Below are 22,552 nucleotides of genomic sequence, written 5' to 3'. Positions count from 1 at the left end.
CACGTTGGCAGGTCGTGAGACGATGCCACGACGATGTGGGTCATTTTGCAGTTGACAAAACCATGGCCTTGCTCGAAAGCAAATACTGGTTTCCAAGAATGCGCCGGTACGTGAAGCGACATATCTCGTGCTGCTTAGAGTGTTTGTATCGAAAGGTTCTGTCCGGAAAAAAAACCTGGAAAGCTGCACAGCATCGAAAAAGTGGCCGTGCCATTCGACACCATTCATATGGATCACTTGGGCCCATTTATCCGCAGCAAGAGTGGCAATACACACGTGATTGTGGCAGTGGACGGCTTCACTAAGTTTGTGCTCATTCGGGCCGTGCGAAGCACCGCGTCGGGCTACGCCAAAAGCTTTCTCAGGGACATCGTCTCCATATTCGGGGCCCCACGAAGGTTGGTTACCGATCAGGGAACTGCCTACACCAGCCGACAATTCGAGCACTACTGTAAGACTCTCAGCATACTCCACGTGAAAAACGCAACTTGCACGCCTCGTGCCAACGGACAAGTCGAGAGGTACAACAGAATGATAACCCCAGCGATTGCCAGCTTATCCGAACGAAGCGACGGGAAGGACTGGGACGAAACGCTCACGCAGGTGCAATGGGGAATCAACAACACGGTAAACCGAGCTACGAAGACGACTCCATTCACTCTGCTTTTCAACTTTCGCCCCCGGAACGTGACAGGGGACTCAGTTGACGACGAAATCGCACTGGAGCTGGACGCCAGTATGCTGAAACTAAGAGAGAAGGCCATCGACAACATACGCCGGGACCAAGAAAAGCAGAGAAGTAACTACAACAAACGAAGAAAGACCGCGCCGAGCTACCAACCAGGCGACATGGTGTTGCTCGAGAGGGAACCAGCTGCAACGGGGGAGTCGCGCAAATTGTGCCAAAAGTACAGAGGCCCATATATCGTCGTGGAAACACTTCCCAACGACAGATACAAAGTGCAAGACTTCCCAGAGGTCCAGCGGACGCAGCGGTTCTACGAAGGCGTCGTGGCGGCGGACAGGATGAAGCGCTTTGAGCTGGGAATGGTGGCAAGCGAGGATCATTCGTCGGACAACGACGAGGGTGAGGAAACTGAGGCTTGAAAAAAAGAAAGCAGATGAAGCGAAGATGCACACCAACCGAGGGCGGCTGGAAAGGAAAAGGATGGCCGACTGTTGTCGACGGAGGCGCTCCGGTTTCTTGAGACAAGTGCACAGGCGACGCCGGCCGTTCGAGCCCTGCAGCGGCCGCCATTCTCCGAGCACCGGCGACCACGCTCCCCTTCTGGGAAGAGCAGCGGGAGGCCCAAGAGGCGCGGAGCCACATCTGGACACCGCTCGCCGGTTACCGCGGCCCCCTCGACATCCGGTCGGGAAGAGGGACACGGGCAGTGCCGTACGAACTCGCTTGCGGAAAAGGACATGCGTGCTGTGCTCCGTCTTTTCTGTGTTCTTATGTAACCTTCGCAGGCTAATAAACCTGCCCATTTATTTGTTTTATCTGGACGTTTGTTGTGTCGACTACATCAACTACACCCGTTTACTGAGGACTATCATTCACGGCTTCAAGTATACGAAGCGTGCAAGGATATGCATACTTTCTTGACATTTCTTTGGCTACAACCGTCAGCACCGTTTCGTTGCGCATTTCTTTTGGCTCGTGAATTTGCTGCTTACACCGCTGCTGACACCGCTGCTGCTGACACCGCTTCTGGAACAGAGCTACCTAAAATTGTTGTGTTCAACATAGCTTAAAAGCTTGCAGCAGCACACCCTCCACTACTCGAACTTGTTCAATGTAGATCAAGTATCTCAAATAACTGTAAAATGAACTGGCTATTCGCGAACATTTATTGGACATGTGTGGTTCATGAGCAGCAGCTCAACCTTAAATGTTTAGCTTTTTCTTGCTTCCCTGATCCGCCAGCATTTCTTCCTTTCACAAAAAAATGCAGCCGTGTCGTTAGATAAAAGCTGATAACGATAGCCGAGAGACGCAAGGCATGCTGTGGGCACCCGATTTCTTGAGAGAACCTTTCTTTTACAACTCCGAGTTCATCCGTGATGCTGTCCGAATGCAGCTTGTTGCAGGAAAAACACTCCGTGAACATATTTTCTAGTTTGTTCACGTAGCTGTACAGCTCACCTGATGGGTACAGCAGTCTCCCATTGTCGCAAGCCAAGCAAGTTGAAAGCCTTCTCCCTGTGGTGCCATGGTTAGTAGGCTTGTACAGGCTTCGAAATTCTTTTACACTGCACATTTCCTAGCAACGTACCCAGCAATGTAAAATATTAGCCTAGAATCACTTCTATAGCTATATGCTGGCTGTGGTCAGCAGATGTCTGTGCAGTAACTGGCTGACCTACAGTATTTACACTTGTAGCTGCATTTGTGCTTTCTTGATGTGACAGCGTGTCAGCACAAGTCTCTATATCTAGCAATGCGGCTAGCTCACCCTTGTCACAGTTCCCCTGGCATATTGTCAGAATGGAAGACAACTAATGATTATCAAAAACTGTGTTGGAGTGGGTTCGTCACTGCTTTCGATGACTACCGGATAATACCAATTAGGTTTTCGAGGAGATCCTGACTGGTTTTTGACATCATCAAATATTTGTATCCAACTTTCTGTGTAAGATAGGCTAGGAGTTCTAGTGTACTGATCACGGTAACTCGCAAAACACGAAGGCAAACAGCAGCGGCTCAAACGCGCGCCAGCGCACGCTCCTACACTGAAGGCGGCGGTGGTGCGGAGAAGTAGAATCTGTTGACATAGACGGCGTCAGCCGCCGCGGTGACTCAGTGGTTATTGTGCTCGACAGCTGACCCGAAAGACACGGGTTTGATCCCGGTCGCGGCGGTTGAATTTCTATGGAGGCGAAATTCTAGAGGCCCGTGTACTGTGCGATCTCAGTGCACGTTAAAAGAACCCCAGGTGGCCAAAATTTCCGGAGCCCTTCACTACGGCGTCTCTCATAGCCTCAGTCGCTTTGGGACGTTAAATCCCATAAACCAAACCATAAACCATAGACGGCGTCATCGCAATGCATGGCGCCGGCGAGCCCACTACCAGATCCAGCGACCTTGACTCTGTGGCTCCCCCTGTTATCAAAGCAAACAGACATTGCGGCAGTGCCTTCGACGAGCCCGCAGAAGGTGGCGACAGCAGTCCGGCCAACGAGGTCAACCAGCGTTTCATCTGTGCCCCCCCCCCCCCCCCCCCCTGTCGTCCCGTCCCATCCCTTTGCGCGAGGATGGGCAAGCGCGCGAAAAATGAAGAGGACGGCCTTACCATTACGTGCGACAGCTGCGACCGATGGGTCTATCTGGAAGAGACGCCTTTCGACGGCGTTGCTGCTGCTGCGGACAAAATCTTCATCTGCAAAATATGCCTCAAAATCGAGGAGGTCTCATCCCGACTGGCGGCACAGGACCAACAAACCCGCGAGCAACTTCAAAGCAGGGTAGATGCCTTGGAAAAAATCGTACGGTAACTCGCCTCAAGATCGGCGCTGCAGGACGCGGGCACAGGACCATGGCTGCGCGCGGCTCGGACGGAGGATATGCTGCAGGCTTGGGATGAAACCAGTTTATCCACCAAATGATCAAAACGAGCTGACATGCCAAAAATTTGCGGACGGCGAACGTGGGGTGAATGGCGATGTACGATGTCAACCAGAGGCCTCAACGAGCCACCTGAACGCTACAGTACTGGACACTCCGGAAGACAGTCCGGTCACCAACAACGTGTGCGCAGCCCCGACAGAGGTCGCCGACACCACCACGGGGCTGGGCAATGCGCTCGTTACGCTCCAGCACAAAAATGTGAACCGTCCCCATGCAGGAAGCAGAGAAAGAACCTCACGCAACCGCCATGGGCCGCACAATTCAATACGCGACGCTGCAGCGCGAGGTCACAACCAAAGTGTCAAGGAGAGGAGCCACCCTACGTATGGCGTGACTGGAGAACTCATCCTCGTCGGCGATGAGAACGTGGGCAAACTGTCAACAGCCCTGCGGGAAGCGGTCGCTGTGCCACAGGCACTTGGGTTCCTGTACGGCAAGCGAACATCAACTGAACAAGCAATGGGACTTGTCAACCACTATGAGGGTCGTGCCAGACGTATCCTACGCCGCTACGGGGTACATGTAGGCCTCGCGGAAGTACTACTACGAAAGCCAGAGCTAATTACTGAATCTCTGGAAACTGCGTGGACGGGCCGCCCAGCGGGCCTCATATGCTCGATACCCGAGGTTACTACTCGTGGAGGGGAGATCCATGCGGCCGTGCTGATAGCCAATGCACAGCTCAGAAAAATTGGCAGAGGCCCAGCTTGGTTAAGCCCGGAAATTGCGAAAGCAACTTCATCCGTTTCTTCAGCCCGCATCCGCCGTGTTTACTGCCGCTCTGCGCCGACGGTTGTTGTTCTTGTTAGTGGGAGAAGGATGAAAAGGAAATTGCACGGGCCTGCCTACTGGATCGCGCCGAGCCACCACCGCTGCCGCGTGCAGATAGAGGAGAGTTAAAAGGTCAGAGGAAAGAGAAAAAGAAAAGACGCGCGTCGCAGCAACAACCGCGTCCGCCGAAGCGGACGCTGCTGAAAAAACAGATCAGCTGCGCCGACGGCACCAGCTGGAGCTCTGTTTATACAACTGGCATGACGTCACTCCGACCGCAGCGCTCCTAGCGGGAGAGGCGAGTGGCTCACCGCCCGCTGTGTCTACCGCCGTTCTCCGCCGACGGCACGAGTTGGGGCCCTAGTTTTCTCAGCCGGTGTGACTTCACACCCGAGGTCAAGGAAAAGGTCAAACGTGTCCACCGCCGCGCTACGCTGAAGGCTCAAACTGCGAGCAGTATTGCTTTCGCAATAAAAACAGATAAGCGGCCGTAGCCGCGCTTCATCACCGCCTCACGAGCTGGAGCTCCGTTTATACAACTGGTATGACGTCACTCCGACCGCAGCGCTCCTAGCGGGAGAAGCGAGAGGCTCACCGCCCGCCGTGTCTGCCGCCGCTCTCCGCCGACGGCACGAATTGGAGCTCTTCTCTTCCACAGATGGTATGACGTCACTCCTACCGCAGCGCCTCTAGTGGGAGAAGCGAGAGGCTTACCGCCCGCCGTGTCTACCGCCGTTCTATGCTGACGAGCCGAGCCGGGGCCCTTTTCTTCCACAGATGGTGTGACGTCACGCCTGCCGTAGTGCCTGTAGTGGGAGAAGCGAGAGGCCCACCGCCCGCCGTGTCTACCGCCGCTCTACACTACACCGTGCTCTACACTGACGAGCCGAGCTGGGGCCCTGGTTTTTCGCAGCTAGTATGAGGTCACGTCTAAGGACACGCGAAAGGTCAAACGTGTCCACCGCCGCGCTACGCTGAAGGGCCCAAACTGTGAGCAGCATTGCTTTCGCAATAAAAGTGGTGCAAACGCAAACGACATCGCTTCCTCGACCTGAGCAAGGGCTGGACCCAATGATGGATAAGGACGACATTGACTATACCGCTCAGGGTGCCCAGTTTGTTGCAGCGAAGGTGAGCGAAGCCACGAACTCATTTTTAGCCCAGCGCCCCCGCTGCGACCACAGAAACGCACCGAGACCGCCACGGAATTCCTGGGCACCATCTGTCCAAAAACCTCAGCACCACCAGCCTCTGTCAACAGACTGTACGATACAGACAGAGGCGAACACGACACAAGCACCATCATACGCACAGCATCCACTTCAGCAGGCAAGGGGGACAGCCGCAGTCCCAACTTTCCCCCATTGGGGCACCATTCCAGCCCCCCCCCCCCCCTACGGGGCTCCCAAGCAACCCTACCTTGTATGTATGGAGCTTGGGAGAGCTGGTTCGACACCACCTGACGCTAGCCCACCGAATTCTCCACTAGGACATAGACGGCGCCGCCCACGTCGCCGCCACCGAACCGTTACAGTCAACGTAGGCTTCCTGAATCTCCATGGCGCACGCAAGGAGGCAAAATGGGAAGAGCAATACCGGACACTGGACCAAGAGACCTTCACCCTGTTTGCGGTTGCCGAGATACACCTTCGGGACCTAGACGAGCCCCCTGTCCACGACAAGTGGCACTTGGCTGGAAGAAATCGCGAACATCCGAAAAGGAGGCGGAGTCGGAATGTTATGGCGAAGCGACTCCAAGTGGGAGCCGTTGACAGGCACGTGCGATGAACACCTTTGGATGGCCGGCCAAATCCTGGCCATGCCTGTTGTTGGCGTGGTATACCTCGCCATGACGCGCGGACAGCACGATGGGAATGCCCAGATTATGTACTGCCTCACTGAGGACATCCGGAGATGGGCATCGAACAAGGAGGTGGTGCTCATGAGGGACTTCAATGGACATATTCTGTCTCTTGATGGCTACCAGGACCACAATGGTGACCTCCTGCTCAACTGGGCTCACGGACACAGCCTCGAAATAGCCAACCTCCGGGTCGACTGCGAAGGACAACTCATGTGGAGTGCCCGGAACAGTCGGTCCACCATAGACTATGCGCTTGTGTCGCCCAGATTGGTAGCCAGCATCACTAGGGTGCACATTGACGAAGATGGATTGTACAGTGTCGGCAGTGACCATAACCGCATCTGTATGTCGCTCTCAGGTCCCGTACGTCACACTTCTGTGAAACAGACTCGCGATCCGGTACTAAGGTACCTCCCAGTGACTTCGTACGAAGCTGTGGCCGACGCTTTTGAGTAGAGTACAGCGCGCATGAAGGCCACCTCATACGCCGAGTACATCGGAGAATTGCAACAAATCATGCGCCAGCACGAAGTCTGTGTCCACTCCAGAGGAGGAAAGCGGCGAAAAAAATGATGGGACAGGGAAGTCAAGACTGCCCTCGAGGCACGGCGTACGGCTAACAGCCTCCATCGCAGAGCTCTGAAATATCCTCTGAAGAATGCCACCTGGCCTGGCAGCAGTACCTCCGTTGCAAGAGGGAGGCACAATTGCTGATCCAGGTGAGAATAGCGGCGTGCAACCAACAGTTATACGAGCTCAGAAGAGCGGGTCATAACACCCCACGCAAGTTCTGGGCCTATGTGTCCTTGGACAGAAAACCACCACCCCATGTGCTACGGGACGCTGCCACAGACACAGCCATCACTGACCTAGCACAAAACCTTACGGAGCATCTCCAGGGAATATATGGGCACCATGCCGGGCCGGAGGAGCAGGCCTGTGCTCCAGCGGATACCGCTGCAATACCAACACCATGTAGCAGCAGTGTCCCATCCTCCGACTCGCGGTCGTTGACAATAGAGGCGCTGAAGCGGGCCATAGCCCGTGTGGGAGCCAACACCGCACGAGGCTTGGATGGCATTCCCGCTGGCCTGGTGAAATGCCTCGGCCAGGAGGCACGGGAGCAGCTTTCTGAGCTCTTTAATGGCATCATTGCCGGCGACCCTATACCTGAGGACTGGCTTCGCGGCAAGGTGTGCCTCCTCCCCAAAAAGGGCGGGGACTGAAGCTCTATTAAGGATTACAGGCCCCTCACCACTCCAGTGTGTTGGACAATGTGTTTGCGCAGGTTGTCAAAGGCTGGATAGTGGCGTGGGCCGAGGCGAAGAACCTGCTCTCGGAATGATTCGTGGCAATTCTGGCAATTCGTGGATTCCGACAAGGGCGTCGCCTCAAGGACAACATCTTCACGCTAACACAGTGTGTAGACATCGCTCGCAAGGAGTCACGGGGCTGGTGGCGTGCTTCCTTGAGGTAAGCAGGGCTTACTACAGCGTCCCCCACAAGCCACTGCTTCATCGAATGGCAGCTAATGCAATGCCATCAGAGTGAATCGGACTGCTTCGCCGCCTATACTGCAGCAGCACCGTGGTGACCTTCTTTGCCGATGCCCACTCTGAGCCTGTAAAGGTGCAGATCGGGCTTAAACAAGGATGTCCGACGTCACCGATCCTCTACATGCTCTACACGGCAGAGCTGGAGCACCGCTTGGCTCGGTCCGGCGTTGGCTTTAACCTCCCATACGCTCGGGACGGCATCCCGGAGGTCTGGACTCTCCCGGGCCTTGTGTTCGCGGACGACATCGTGCTCTTGGCCGAAGATGAGGCGCAGCACAGCAGCTGGTCTCACTGTCTGTCGACCATCTAGGACAGCTGGGGCTACGCTCCAACGTGAAGAAGTCGGCTGTGTTGCACTTTGCGGGCGACAAGACCAGCGTCTCCACGGTGCATCTACGAAGTGGAGAGCCCATACCGCAGACCCACAAATACCGCTATTGGGGCGCCACCATTAGTGCCCAAGGAGGCCTGTACGGTGCACACGAGGAACGTGCACGACTCTCCTCCCAGCGTGCCTGCTGCATTCTGCGCAGACGTTGTCTGGGGGGGTGTAGTCGATATGTGATGGTGCGTGAGCTGTGGAAGGCCGTGCACGTCCCGGGCCTAACTTTTGCAAATGCCGTCGTCTGTATGTCGGCCTCCACACGTGCCTGGCTAGAGCGCGGACAGCACGAAGTTGAAGAAGTACGGAGAGTTGAGCTACTTGGTGCATGGCAGCTGGATTCATTCATCCCCGCGAAATCGCATATTTTTTATTTATTTATTTGAAATACTGCGGAACATGCATGGTCCTAGCAGGAGGGGCACATTCAAACATTTTTCAATACAAAAAATGACAAGCATATGCATAGAGAAAAAAAGAAATAAGTCAGACAATCAATCAGAATTGAATATATAGACAGGCATCGCAACACAAAACAAACAAAACTCATGAAATAAAGAGATGACGTTCCAACTCTGCTACAAAATTGCTGGACAGAAAAATATGAGAAGGTAATGCATTCCATTCGGATACAGTTCTAGGGAAGCAACTATTTTTAAATGTGTTTGTGCGGGCGAAAATTGGTGCCATTGAGTGTTCCTGCGTATGTCTGGTTCTTCTCGTACAATGAGCTTTGACGCAATTAGGCAACTTCATTTTTATTTTTCCTTGCAGGCAGTGATGAAGCAAGATGAGGCGACTAACCTTCCTTCGGGATTCTAGGGTGTGAATGTTGTGTTGCTTCATAAGCGTAGATGGGGAATCGTGTCTTCTATATTTTCCAAATATAAATCGCACAGCTTTTCTTTGCACACGCTCGAGTTGTATGATATCTTTTTTATTATGGGGGTCCCATACAACCGCCGCGTACTCAAGTTTAGCTCTTACGCAGTTGTTATAGGCAAGACAATTAGTACTGGCAGGAGCATTCCCAAGTTTTCGCTTAAGAAACCACAGTTTGCGAAGTGCAGCAGCAGAAGTTTCTGATATGTGTTTTGACCAAGTTAATTTATCGTAACCCCTAAGTATTTATATGAGTCCACCTCTAAAATATTATTGTTGTTAAGCTGATATGTAAAGGAACACGGGTATATTTTCCTTGTTACTCTTAAAAGTACCGTTTTATCAGTGTTTAACTGCATACCCCAATTTGTACACCAGTGGGAAATAGCTTCTAAAGTATCCTGTAAAATTTCTTGATCCTTTGTGCACGTAATTTCTTTAAACACAACACAGTCGTCGGCAAATAATCGGGCAGAAACCTGCGCAGGAATAACATCTAACAGGTCATTGATAAAAACTAAAAAAAGGAGCGGGCACAAGACACTTCCCTGAGGCACACCAGAAGTAACATCTAACATCCGAGAAGAACAGTTCCTAATGGTGATGTATTGTTTCCTATCACTGAGGTAGGCCTTGATCCAGTGGACAATATTTTGAGGAATACCGATACATTCTAGTTTAAACAACAGTTTTGCATATGAAACCAGGTCAAAAGCTCTAGAGAAGCCTAGGAACAATACATCGAGTTGACCGTTCCCGTCTAACACACATCCCAGTTCATGCACAGTGGATAGCAGTTGTGTGACAGTTGAGAGCCCTTTTTGAAAACCATGTTGGAATTCAGATAATACCTTGTTTCCTTCTAAGTGTTGCCGAATATATGATGCTACAGTGTGTTCCAGCATTTTACAGCACATACTTGTGATCGAGATTGGTCGATAATTCGCGACAGATAACGGTTCACCTTTTTTGTAAACTGGGACAACACGTGCCGTGCGCCATAGTGCTGGTATTTCACCTGAATCTAGCGATAACTGGAAAATGTTAGTCAGAAATGCCCATATCTGTTCTGCGTAACGCTTTAGAAAAGCATTTGGTATTTCATCCGGCCCTGCTGATTTGCTATCGTCAAGTTCTAGAAGCATGGCTACGACTCCTTCACGATTTACTGTAATACTTTGCGATTCTGTACAGATTGAGTACTGAAGTTCGTATTGTTCAGGCTTTGAAAAAATGCTCTGGAAATACTTGTTAAAGTGTTCCGCTATCTCCCAAGCGTCAGCAGTTGAAATTTCCCCAATATTTATTTTCTCGATGTCAAGATGTCGATGTCAAGTCACCGGTTACTACAACGTTTTTACCTCGTAGCCTTAGAAGATTGTCATATAGATTAGACATGAACGTATCATCTGCATTTGGGGGGCAGTACACTGCGCAAATAAAGAATGTGATGAAAGAATGTCGTACGCCAAAAAAGGACGAAACAGGAAGGAAAAACACACAACAGGAAAGAGGCCAACTAACCCGTCAAAAAGTTCTACTAAAGAATGTGATTTCTGCGTATCTGGCTTTTAATAATAAGGATTCGCATCCAGGGATTTCTTCACTGGAAATAACATCAATAAACGCTTTAACAATAACTGCTACGCCGCCACCTCGAGAACCCCTATCACGCCCGAAAAGTTTGTACCCGGGAGGTACAATTTCATCATCCCGTATAGATTCGTGCAGCCAAGTTTCAGTGATCGCGCAAAAGTGTGGGTCGCATGAAAAAAGAAGCGCATCTAAGGCATCTGTTTTACTTACCAAACTTTGAGTGTTAAAAGAAAGGAGGCGTAGGAGACTGGCATTTAACTGCTAGCTTTTGGGACGAAGAAGGATGACTGGTACGTTTAGGTAAGAGTACGCGAGACATAGTTTCGTCATCCCACTTGTAGAACTGGCCATCAATGCACAGTGTGTCGTGGATTAGCCGAACTTTTTTCCCGTTTTTGTCTTTTTCACTGTCCCATAGTAACTTACGTCTTCTAAGAGTGTCAGCACAGTAATCATTTTGGATTTTTTTTTTCAATTCATTTTATTTCGGACAACAATACATGGTGTCCGCGGGGAGAGGCTAAAGGAGACTATAGTGTCTCCTGACGAGGCCTAACACCCGCTTTACACGTCGGTGCAGATGGTGCAGGGTGACATATCTTTGAGAACAGTAGTACATAAAACACAGTGGGACAGGAATCCAACATAAGCAATTACACAAACACTGATCAGACAGAAAATAATACTCAAGAAGTCATCAACAATGAGCGATAATAATTGGAGTAGAAAAGAAAAACACATTCGCACAGAACAAAAAGGAAACAGTACAGAACAGTAGGTGTAAATATGAATGCAGCACGTCTGCAAAACAAAATTTCACACGGGGGTGTTCAAAAGATTGCTCATTTTCTTCTTGAATTGGTGAATGGTGACACTCTCCTGGGCACAAGCAATTAGTGTTGGATATGTGTTGCATAAAACTGTTATTTGGTGATCCGTAGTCTGGGTTCCGTAATTAGTGCGAGGCCTAGAAGCAATCAAAGAAATTGTGCGCAAGTTATGTGGGACTTCTCTATTCAAATAAGAACGTGAAAATGATTCAAAGTCATGTTTTATTTTTTGGTAGATTAGGAGTGCTAAATAGTGCTTATAGCATAGAAAAAACGGTAACACCTTACAACAGGTAAGCATGTCATTAGTACTAGCAGGATAACTACCCAAAATGCGCAAGGCTCTTTTTTGCAGAGAGAACAACCTATCCGAGTCAGTTTTATTACATGTTCCCCACACTAAGATACTATACACAATATAGGAATGAATAAGAGAAAAATATAACTGTTTTTTTACATGGAATGGAAGAAGATAACGAAGTCGTTGAATTAACCCAACTGATCTTGATATTCGTATCCGCAGACAGTTGATGTGATCAGTCCAGCCCAAGTCACTGCGGAAACGAACTCCTAGGAACTTATGAGAATTCACCTGTTCAATTTCTGTGTTATTAAAATATAGTCGGATATTATGATCAAGAGGCTTATTTTTGGCACGGAAAAGCAAATATTTAGTTTTTTTATGTTTAGTTCAAGCTCATTGGTATCAAGCCATGTTCGCAGTTTATTGAGCCAGGCATTGGATCGATATTCAAGCATGCTAAGGTTGGCACCAGAAAAGAAAACATTAGTGTCATCAGCGTAGATGACCATATTTGAAGTTGAGGGTATATTTACAATATCATTAATATATAAAATGAAAAGTAGAGGGCCGAGGATAGACCCTTGTGGTACACCGAATTTTATTATGCCTGTGTCGGATTTAAGCTCCTGTAGCCACGTAGACTGCCTCCGTCCTGTAAGATAGCTTTCCAACAATTTGTGTGAAATACCACGAATTTCAGATTTTTCTAGTTTTAGTAATAAGATATCGTGTTTAATTGAATCGAAAGCTTTGCGAAAGTCTAGAAATATTCCAATGGTGAAAAGCTTTTGTTCGAAGTTAGAAAGAAGGCGATCTTTTATGTCCAGTAGAGCAGTCTGCGTGGATTTACCAGCCTGGAATCCGTACTGTTCTTTGCATATTATGTTTTTTTTATCAAGGAAGTTTTGTAATCTTTTATGTACCACACGTTCTGCGATTTTAGGAAACAGTGGCAATATCGAGATAGGGCGATAGTTGCTCATATCATTTTTGTCGCCTCCCTTGTAGATTACTGTAACTCGAGCTGATTTCATCTTATCAGGGAAAATACCAGTCAGGATCATCCTGTTGCATATATGCGTTAAAGGTGGACTAATGCTTCTGATAGCGGCTTTTACTGGTACCGTACTTATGTCGTCATCACCTGGAGAACATTTATTTTTAAGGGAATTAATGATAACTACGATTTCTTCTTCAGACGCGGGGGTCAGAAATAGAGACTCACAGCAACTAGTTTTCATAGAAAGCTCATAGAAAGCTCATAGAAAGTTTTCATAGAGACATTGTCCCTTTCAGTTTGTAAGCATTGCTTAACGCAGCTTCTTTTTCTCTCGAGTCTTGAAAGCGAACAATTATAGGTTGTTTCGGTGAAGGTTTACCGATCCTGTGTATACGACTAACTGACGTGCAGCTGGTGCCTAATTTGCCTTCAAAGATTTCTGTAAGAACCTTGTCACTTAAGTCCGACTCAGATTCGTTAGGAATATTCGGAATACCAAACACAACTAGGTTAGATTTTCTGCTGTAATCTTCTAAATTGACAATCTTGGCTTGATTCTTTTTCAGTGTATCTTGTATTGGAGCCACGGTATCCTGTACGTCCGTAATGTTTGTAGCCATCGCTTTTACATCATCTGAAGTCATCTCCAGTTTAGACAAACGTATATCGAAGCTCGCAACTGTTTTTTCTGTCTTTTCAATGCGAGTTTTTAATTCAGAAATGTCAGCACGTATCGCCTGTTGTCCATCTATGAGCTTCTGAAACATATCCTCAACCGACGGTCCTGGATTCTCTTCAATATCGCCACAAAGAAGCAGCAGAGTAGAGCGAAAACAATCATAAGCAGTACTTAAACATGCATATGGGCTCGGCAGAAGAACTAAAAGTCGATCATCACTTCTTATTGTGGTGTTGTAACTAACCTGCATCACAAGGAACAGACGCATGGCTAGCGGCCGCCGCTGGACAAGATCGCCGAGCCCACTGCCGATGCCTGGATGCGGTGCTGCATTTATAGTCCTGGTGTCCGAGGACGTCACAAAGCCGTAGAAGGTTGAATGGTCGGGTCCAATGATGACGTCACTCTCACACTGCTTGTCGAAATCAGTTACAATCGGCGAGTCATCCGGCGTCGAAGTAGCTTTGCCAAGAGGCAAAAGCAGGATCTGCATCACAAGGAACACACGCGTGGTTAGCGGCCGCCGCTGGACAAGATCGCCGAGCCCACTGCCGATGCCTGGATGCGGTGCTGCATTTATAGTCCTGGTGTCCGAGGACGTCACAAAGCCGTAGGTTGAATGGTCGGGCCCAATGATGACGTCACTCTCACACTGCTTGTCGAAATCAGTTACAATCGGCGAGTCATCCGGCGTCGAAGTAGCTTAGCCAAGAGGCAAACGCAGGATCTGCATCACAAGGAACAGACGCGTGGTTAGCGGCCGCCGCTGGACAAGATCGCCGAGCCCACTGGCGATGCCTGGATGCGGTGCTGCATTTATAGTCCTGGTGTCCGAGGACGTCATAAAGCCGTAGGTTGAATGGTCGGGCCCAATGATGACGTCACTCTCACACTGCTTGTCGAAATCAGTTACAATCGGCGAGTCATCCGGCGTCGAAGTAGCTTTGCCAAGAGGCAAAAGCAGGATCTGCATCACAAGGAACACACGCGTGGTTAGCGGCCGCCGCTGGACAAGATCGCCGAGCCCACTGCCGATGCCTGGATGCGGTGCTGCATTTATAGTCCTGGTGTCCGAGGACGTCACAAAGCCGTAGGTTGAATGGTCGGGCCCAATGATGACGTCACTCTCACACTGCTTGTCGAAATCAGTTACAATCGGCAAGTCATCCGGCGTCGAAGTAGCTTAGCCAAGAGGCAAACGCAGGATCTGCATCACAAGGAACAGACGCGTGGTTAGCGGCCGCCGCTGGACAAGATCGCCGAGCCCACTGCCGATGCCTGGATGCGGTGCTGCATTTATAGTCCTGGTGTCCGAGGACGTCATAAAGCCGTAGGTTGAATGGTCGGGCCCAATGATGACGTCACTCTCACACTGCTTGTCGAAATCAGTTACAATCGGCGAGTCATCCGGCGTCGAAGTAGCTTTGCCAAGAGGCAAAAGCAGGATCTGCATCACAAGGAACACACGCGTGGTTAGCGGCCGCCGCTGGACAAGATCGCCGAGCCCACTGCCGATGCCTGGATGCGGTGCTGCATTTATAGTCCTGGTGTCCGAGGACGTCACAAAGCCGTAGGTTGAATGGTCGGGCCCAATGATGACGTCACTCTCACACTGCTTGTCGAAATCAGTTACAATCGGCGAGTCATCCGGCGTCGAAGTAGCTTAGCCAAGAGGCAAACGCAGGATCTGCATCACAAGGAACAGACGCGTGGTTAGCGGCCGCCGCTGGACAAGATCGCCGAGCCCACTGCCGATGCCTGGATGCGGTGCTGCATTTATAGTCCTGGTGTCCGAGGACGTCATAAAGCCGTAGAAGGTTGAATGGTCGGGTCCAATGATGACGTCACTCTCACACTGCTTGTCGAAATCAGTTACAATCGGCGAGTCATCCGGCGTCGAAGTAGCTTTGCCAAGAGGCAAAAGCAGGATCTGCATCACAAGGAACACACGCGTGGTTAGCGGCCGCCGCTGGACAAGATCGCCGAGCCCACTGCCGATGCCTGGATGCGGTGCTGCATTTATAGTCCTGGTGTCCGAGGACGTCACAAAGCCGTAGGTTGAATGGTCGGGCCCAATGATGACGTCACTCTCACACTGCTTGTCGAAATCAGTTACAATCGGCGAGTCATCCGGCGTCGAAGTAGCTTAGCCAAGAGGCAAACGCAGGATCTGCATCACAAGGAACAGACGCGTGGTTAGCGGCCGCCGCTGGACAAGATCGCCGAGCCCACTGCCGATGCCTGGATGCGGTGCTGCATTTATAGTCCTGGTGTCCGAGGACGTCATAAAGCCGTAGAAGGTTGAATGGTCGGGTCCAATGATGACGTCACTCTCACACTGCTTGTCGAAATCAGTTACAATCGGCGAGTCATTCGGCGTCGAAGTAGCTTTGCCAAGAGGCTTAAGTTTATGGTTTAGGTTTATGGGGTTTAACGTCCCAAAGCGACTAAGGCTATGAGAGACGCCGTAGTGGAGGGCTCCGGAAATTTGGACCACCTGGGGTTCTTTAACGTGCACTGACATCGCACAGTACACGGGCCTCTAGAATTTCTCCTCCAAAGAAATTCTAGCCGCCGCGGCCTGGATCGAACCCGCGTCTTTCGGGACAGCAGCCGAGCACCGTAACCGCTGAGCCACCACGGCGGCTTTTGCCAAGAGGCAAAAGCAGGATCTGCATCACAAGGAACAGACGCGTGGTTAGCGGCCGCCGCTGGACAAGATCGCCGAGCCCACTGCCGATGCCTGGATGCGGTGCTGCATTTATAGTCCTGGTGTCCGAGGACGTCATAAAGCTGTAGAAGGTTGAATGGTCGGGTCCAATGATGACGTCACTCTCACACTGCTTGTCGAAATCAGTTACAATCGGCGAGTCATCCGGCGTCGAAGTAGCTTTGCCAAGAGGCAAAAGCAGGATCTGCATCACAAGGAACAGACGCATGGTTAGCGGCCGCCGCTGGACAAGATCGCCGAGCCCACTGCCGATGCCTGGATGCGGTGCTGCATTTATAGTCCTGGTGTCCGAGGACGTCATAAAGCCGTAGAAGGTTGAATGGTCGGGTCCAATGATGACGTCACTCTCACACTGCTTGTCGAAATCAGTTACAATCGGCGAGTCATCCGGCGTCGAAGTAGCTTTGCCAAGAGGCAAAAGCAGGATCTGCATCAGAAGGAACAGACGCATGGTTAGCGGCCGCCGCTGGACAAGATCGCCGAGCCCACTGCCGATGCCTGGATGCGGTGCTGCATTTATAGTCCTGGTGTCCGAGGACGTCATAAAGCCGTAGAAGGTTGAATGGTCGGGTCCAATGATGACGTCACTCTCACACTGCTTGTCGAAATCAGTTACAATCGGCGAGTCATCCGGCGTCGAAGTAGCTTTGCCAAGAGGCAAAAGCAGGATCTGCATCACAAGGAACAGACGCATGGTTAGCGGCCGCCGCTGGACAAGATCGCCGAGCCCACTGCCGATGCCTGGATGCGGTGCTGCATTTATAGTCCTGGTGTCCGTGGACGTCATAAAGCCGTAGAAGGTTGAATGGTCGGGTCCAATGATGACGTCACTCTCACACTGCTTGTCGAAATCAGTTACAATCGGCGAGTCATCCGGCGTCGAAGTAGCTTTGCCAAGAGGCAAAAGCAGGATCTGCATCACAAGGAACAGACGCGTGGTTAGCGGCCGCCGCTGGACAAGATCGCCGAGCCCACTGCCGATGCCTGGATGCGGTGCTGCATTTATAGTCCTGGTGTCCGAGGACGTCATAAAGCCGTAGAAGGTTGAATGGTCGGGTCCAATGATGACGTCACTCTCACACTGCTTGTCGAAATCAGTTACAATCGGCGAGTCATCCGGCCTCGAAGTAGCTTTGCCAAGAGGCAAAAGCAGGATCTGCATCACAAGGAACAGACGCATGGTTAGCGGCCACCGCTGGACAAGATCGCCGAGCCCACTCTGGACAAAGCCAATCTGGACAAAGCTGCCTGATGACAGTGATCTTACCTGCGAAACATGCGCACTTGGTTGTCAGTTTGTTATTTTGTACATATACATGTTGTAACATAGACCAGCCTAGCGGGAGCGCACTGCTCCCGGCTGGAACAGCACGACTTTCGTTTTAGTTGCATTAATTGCTAGAGAGTTTGCAGTGCTCCATAAGGAAAGACTTGCTAACACAAGGTTGGCATCGTTAATCACGTCAGTAGGATCTCGCCCAGTGAAAAGCAATGTGGTGTCATCCGCGTAAATGATAAATTTAGTAGCATTATCTATGTTAACATTATTTATATAAAAACAGAAGAGTAGCGGCCCCAGTATGCTTTCTTGTGGCACACCTGCGGTTATGTCGCGGAAATGGGAAACATGTTTGTTAATGCATACTTGCTGCTTGCGGTGTTTAAGATAAGATTGTAATAATTCATGAAAAACTCCTCTAAAACCGTAATGGTTCAGTTTTTTAGACAAGGTAGTGTGATTAATTCGGTCAAAAGCTTTTGAATAGTTCACAAACACACCCAGAGTGCACTCCTCACGCTCGAAAGATTCTAATATTTCTTCTTTCTGTAACAAAAGTGCATGTTCTGTACAGAGGCCCTTCATGAATCCAAACTGAGCGCTTGTAATTATATGGTGCTTAATGATAAAGAAAGTCATGCGTGTATGTACCAGCTTTTCGAAACCTTTTGAAAATACGGGAAGTATGGATATTGGTCGGTAATTGGAAAATGTATTTGTATCACCACCTTTATGTATTACAGTCACTTTCGCCCCTGCATTCTTTTCGGAAAACCTCCTTCAATGAAAGCAAGGTTAAAAACGAATGTTAAGACAGGAGAAATTACGTCTATAACTTGTTTGACTGGTTTAATTTGCAAACCATCGACATCACGGCAATAAGTATTTTTTAGCGATCTAAACACACTCTCTACCTCTCCTCTAGTGGTAGGAGCTAAGAACGCACTTTCAAGCGTCTGAGCCCTAAGGAAAAGCATGCAGTCTTCGTTATGGTTGCTGGTGCCACACAGAGATGTAAAATAATCGTTAAAAGAGGTCGCTAAATCTATACCTGTATTGGCTGTGCCGTCTACTGTAATGTCATCAATATCTGTCTTCTCGCTACTCTCATGCCCTAAAAGCATATTTAATCGTCTCCACCCAATATCTGTATTTTTCATTGCATTAATGTCAAAAAGATTGTGTAAGTATATCTTTTTTTCGCACCGTAATAGTGTATTCACCTTATTTCTTTGGGCTTTGAATTATAGTGGAGTTTTGATCATTTTTGTTATTTATAAATATTGCATACAGTTTGTTTTTAATATGTATTTCTTTTAGGCATTTCTTGGTAATCCACGGCTTTCTGCCTTTGCGCGGTAGATTTAATGTTCGATAAGGGAAATGTTTATCATAAGCAATGATGAACCCCTTTAGAAACATTTCATACGCTGTTTCGGCTGCGTTGGCACGCGAAGTATCTGACCAATCTGTTTGCAAGAGTTCGTTTCTAAATGCCGTCAGGTTAAAGCTGTTTATGTCTCTGAAAGTTCTGGAGTTCTGAGGTGCGATATGTGGCATTGAGTTTTGTTGAGTTGTAACAAGAAATATAGGTAGATGATCACTAATAGGTGCACAGATTACAACAGACGTCAAATCTGGATCATAAATGTTAGTAATGAACATATGAAGCAATGTTGATGTACTACTTCTGAATGCGTGTTGGAAGCGTTATTGTGTTAGAAAAGCCACTGCACTCCAAAACCCTGCAGAATTCTTGCTGTCGCGGAGATATTTTAAGAGAATTTATATTCAAATCTCCCGCTAGAACCAATTTGCTATGGCTGTCGTTAACCCAGCCAAGGTAATCGTCAAAAAAGGACAAGAAATTCGGCACACTTCCTTTTGGAAATCGGTATAAAACACAGAAAAGAAAGTCGTTGTAGCGGACAGTCAGTACTTCATAGTCAGACGTTGTACAAGTGCGGGAATCCACAAGATGACAAGGTATAGCATGTTTTGCCATTAGCATAACGCCTCCTTCATTTTTAGTGAAGCGATTTACAAAGAAGGCTTTGTAGCCAGGCGGTCTAAGTACATCTGTTTCAGTTCTGTACCAGGTTTCCGTTACCATAAAGATATCAAGTTCAAAACCAAGGGCGGCGAAGAGTGCAAAGATTTGCTCTTCTTTGTTCCTGGCAGCCTGGCCATTCACTTGTATCAAGGTTATGTTTACATCATAGCATGTGCCGCACCGACTTGGCATGGTGTGAAAAAGTTGTCGCGTAAAGAGGCAAACTTGCTCAGACTATCTTATCTAGATCACGAATGCGGGTAATGCCCAAAGTGTGGGTAATGCGCAGAAGCCACTGCCTTCAGAAAATCATCGTGTTTATCGTACATTTTACACCTTAAATCCCTGCTCGGGATTTAAGACCAAAATACCGCTACTGCATTCCTCGCTCCTCAACCCGGTACGGTAAGCGCACACGTCATTACTATGTACCTGCCTGTTTCAATAGCTTGCCTCCTACTGTACTCCGCATGAAAACTAAATACACCCTGAAAAAAACTTTGCGGTATGTCTCCGTGTTGCTTCCTGCCCCGTAGTTATTTCAGCTATTTACTGTATTAATTTCAAATCACTGTAATCTTTCTTGATGTTGTAATAGTTATATATTTGTTTCATTCTGTTTGGTGACCATTTTCTTTTTTTGCAAAGTTCATTGCAACGTCTCTATTTTCCTTTGTTTTGCCAATGTTAGCTGTCTGCCAGGCGCTGCCACTCAAGCCCTTTGAGGCTTTGGTAGGCCTGATTTTATGTTGTCTGGCAATTGACGTGAATAAAAGTTCTATCTATCTATCTATCTATCTATCTATCTATCTATCTATCTATCTATCTATCTATCTATCTATCTATCTATCTATCTATCTATCTATCTATCTATCTATCTATCTATCTATCTATCTATCTATCTATCTATCTATCTATCTATCTATCTATCTATCTATCTATCTATCTATCTATCTATCTATCTATCTATCTATCTATCTATCTATCTATCTATCTATCTATCTATCTATCTATCTATCTATCTATCTATCTATCTATCTATCTATCTATCTATCTATCTATCTATCTATCTATCTATCTATCTATCTATCTATCTATCTATCTATCTATCTATCTATCTATCTATCTATCTATCTATCTATCTATCTATCTATCTATCTATCTATCTATCTATCTATCTATCTATCTATCTATCTATCTATCTATCTATCTATCTATCTATCTATCTATCTATCTATCTATCTATCTATCTATCTATCTATCTATCTATCTATCTATCTATCTATCTATCTATCTATCTATCTATCTATCTATCTATCTATCTATCTATCTATCTATCTATCTATCTATCTATCTATCTATCTATCTATCTATCTATCTATCTATCTATCTATCTATCTATCTATCTATCTATCTATCTATCTATCTATCTATCTATCTATCTATCTATCTATCTATCTATCTATCTATCTATCTATCTATCTATCTATCTATCTATCTATCTATCTATCTATCTATCTATCTATCTATCTATCTATCTATCTATCTATCTATCTATCTATCTATCTATCTATCTATCTATCTATCTATCTATCTATCTATCTATCTATCTATCTATCTATCTATCTATCTATCTATCTATCTATCTATCTATATCTATCTATCTATATCTATCTATCTATCTATCTATCTATCTATCTATCTATCTATCTATCTATCTATCTATCTATCTATCTATCTATCTATCTATATCTATCTATCTATCTATCTATCTATCTATCTATCTATCTATCTATCTATCTATCTATCTATCTATCTATCTATCTATCTATCTATCTATCTATCTATCTATCTATCTATTGATATTATTACGAAGAAGACGAAGCTGGCAGTGGCGCAGGACGGAGTGCTCGCCTAGGCCAGCGGTCATTAAAATCATCTCTTATCCATCGTTCATCACGCCTCAATCTTCGGCTGGTCGCCATGCAACATTTGGTGTGATGTGCTGGGGTCCCTTCATCGCCATCCTGGTCACGGAGCTTCGGCGTCCTGCGCCTGCTGTAGACGTCGACCGTGAGTACCTGGTCCGCCCCGCATGGCCGTGCCCCAGCCCGCCCGACCTGAACCGACCTCGCCGCTCCCCCCAGCCCCGTCATCATCCGGACCACAAGACACGACGAAATGACGACGTTGCCGAGACCAGAATGACCCGACCTACCCTAGACCCTGCCCGCACGTGAGGACACCGCCCCCCTGCCCCTGCCGTTCGGTGCGTTCAAGGACCTCGGCCAAAAGCTAATGGCACCCTACGGCCCGGATGCTTCGTGGACCGGGACTCAATCTTCAATCGTCTCATTCACCGTGGCGGCCAGCAATTCACCACCTTGCCACACCTTTTCGGCCCTGAAAGCCATCGCTGAATCACGCATCCCCTCGTCCATGTCTTCTTCAGTTTACGATCGGGACGATCGCTCGGTGGCCCCGGGTAATGTTACGAATAAGACGAAGCTGGCAGTGGCGCGGTACGGAGCGCTCGCGCTAGGCCAGTGGTCATTAAATTATCTCTTATCTATCGTTCATCACGCCACATTCTTCAGCTGCCCTCCACGTAACAATATCTTCTTTGATTTTATCCAGTTTCTCTGGAAGGCCGTCTAACTTCGTCAACCGTTCCTTAATAGAGCTCAAGATTTCGTAGATATCAAGTTCTGGCTGATCCTTGGCATTTTTATACCATCTCAAACAAGATGAGTAGCAGCTTTGGCATTACCAAACAGCGCAAATGCCATTTACTTTGTTTTAAGGCGAAAGCCTTTAATGTCTCATCGTTGTAAGCAGGAGTTGTCGACAGAAATGTCACGCTTTTCAATTGATCGAAACGGCCGTGACGTCACAGTGCGCGAATTTCAAACGGGGCCAATTGTACTTTGGCTAGCCACCCGGCAGAATACAAAAATACCAATGCCTTTGCAATTGTGGTTGTGAACGAGAATG

The sequence above is a fragment of the Amblyomma mixtum genome, chromosome 10 (assembly GCF_055824585.1).
Source record: "Amblyomma mixtum isolate Tamu chromosome 10, ASM5582458v1, whole genome shotgun sequence".
NCBI lineage: Eukaryota > Metazoa > Arthropoda > Arachnida > Ixodida > Ixodidae > Amblyomma > Amblyomma mixtum.
This window is presented reverse-complemented; position numbering follows the sequence as displayed.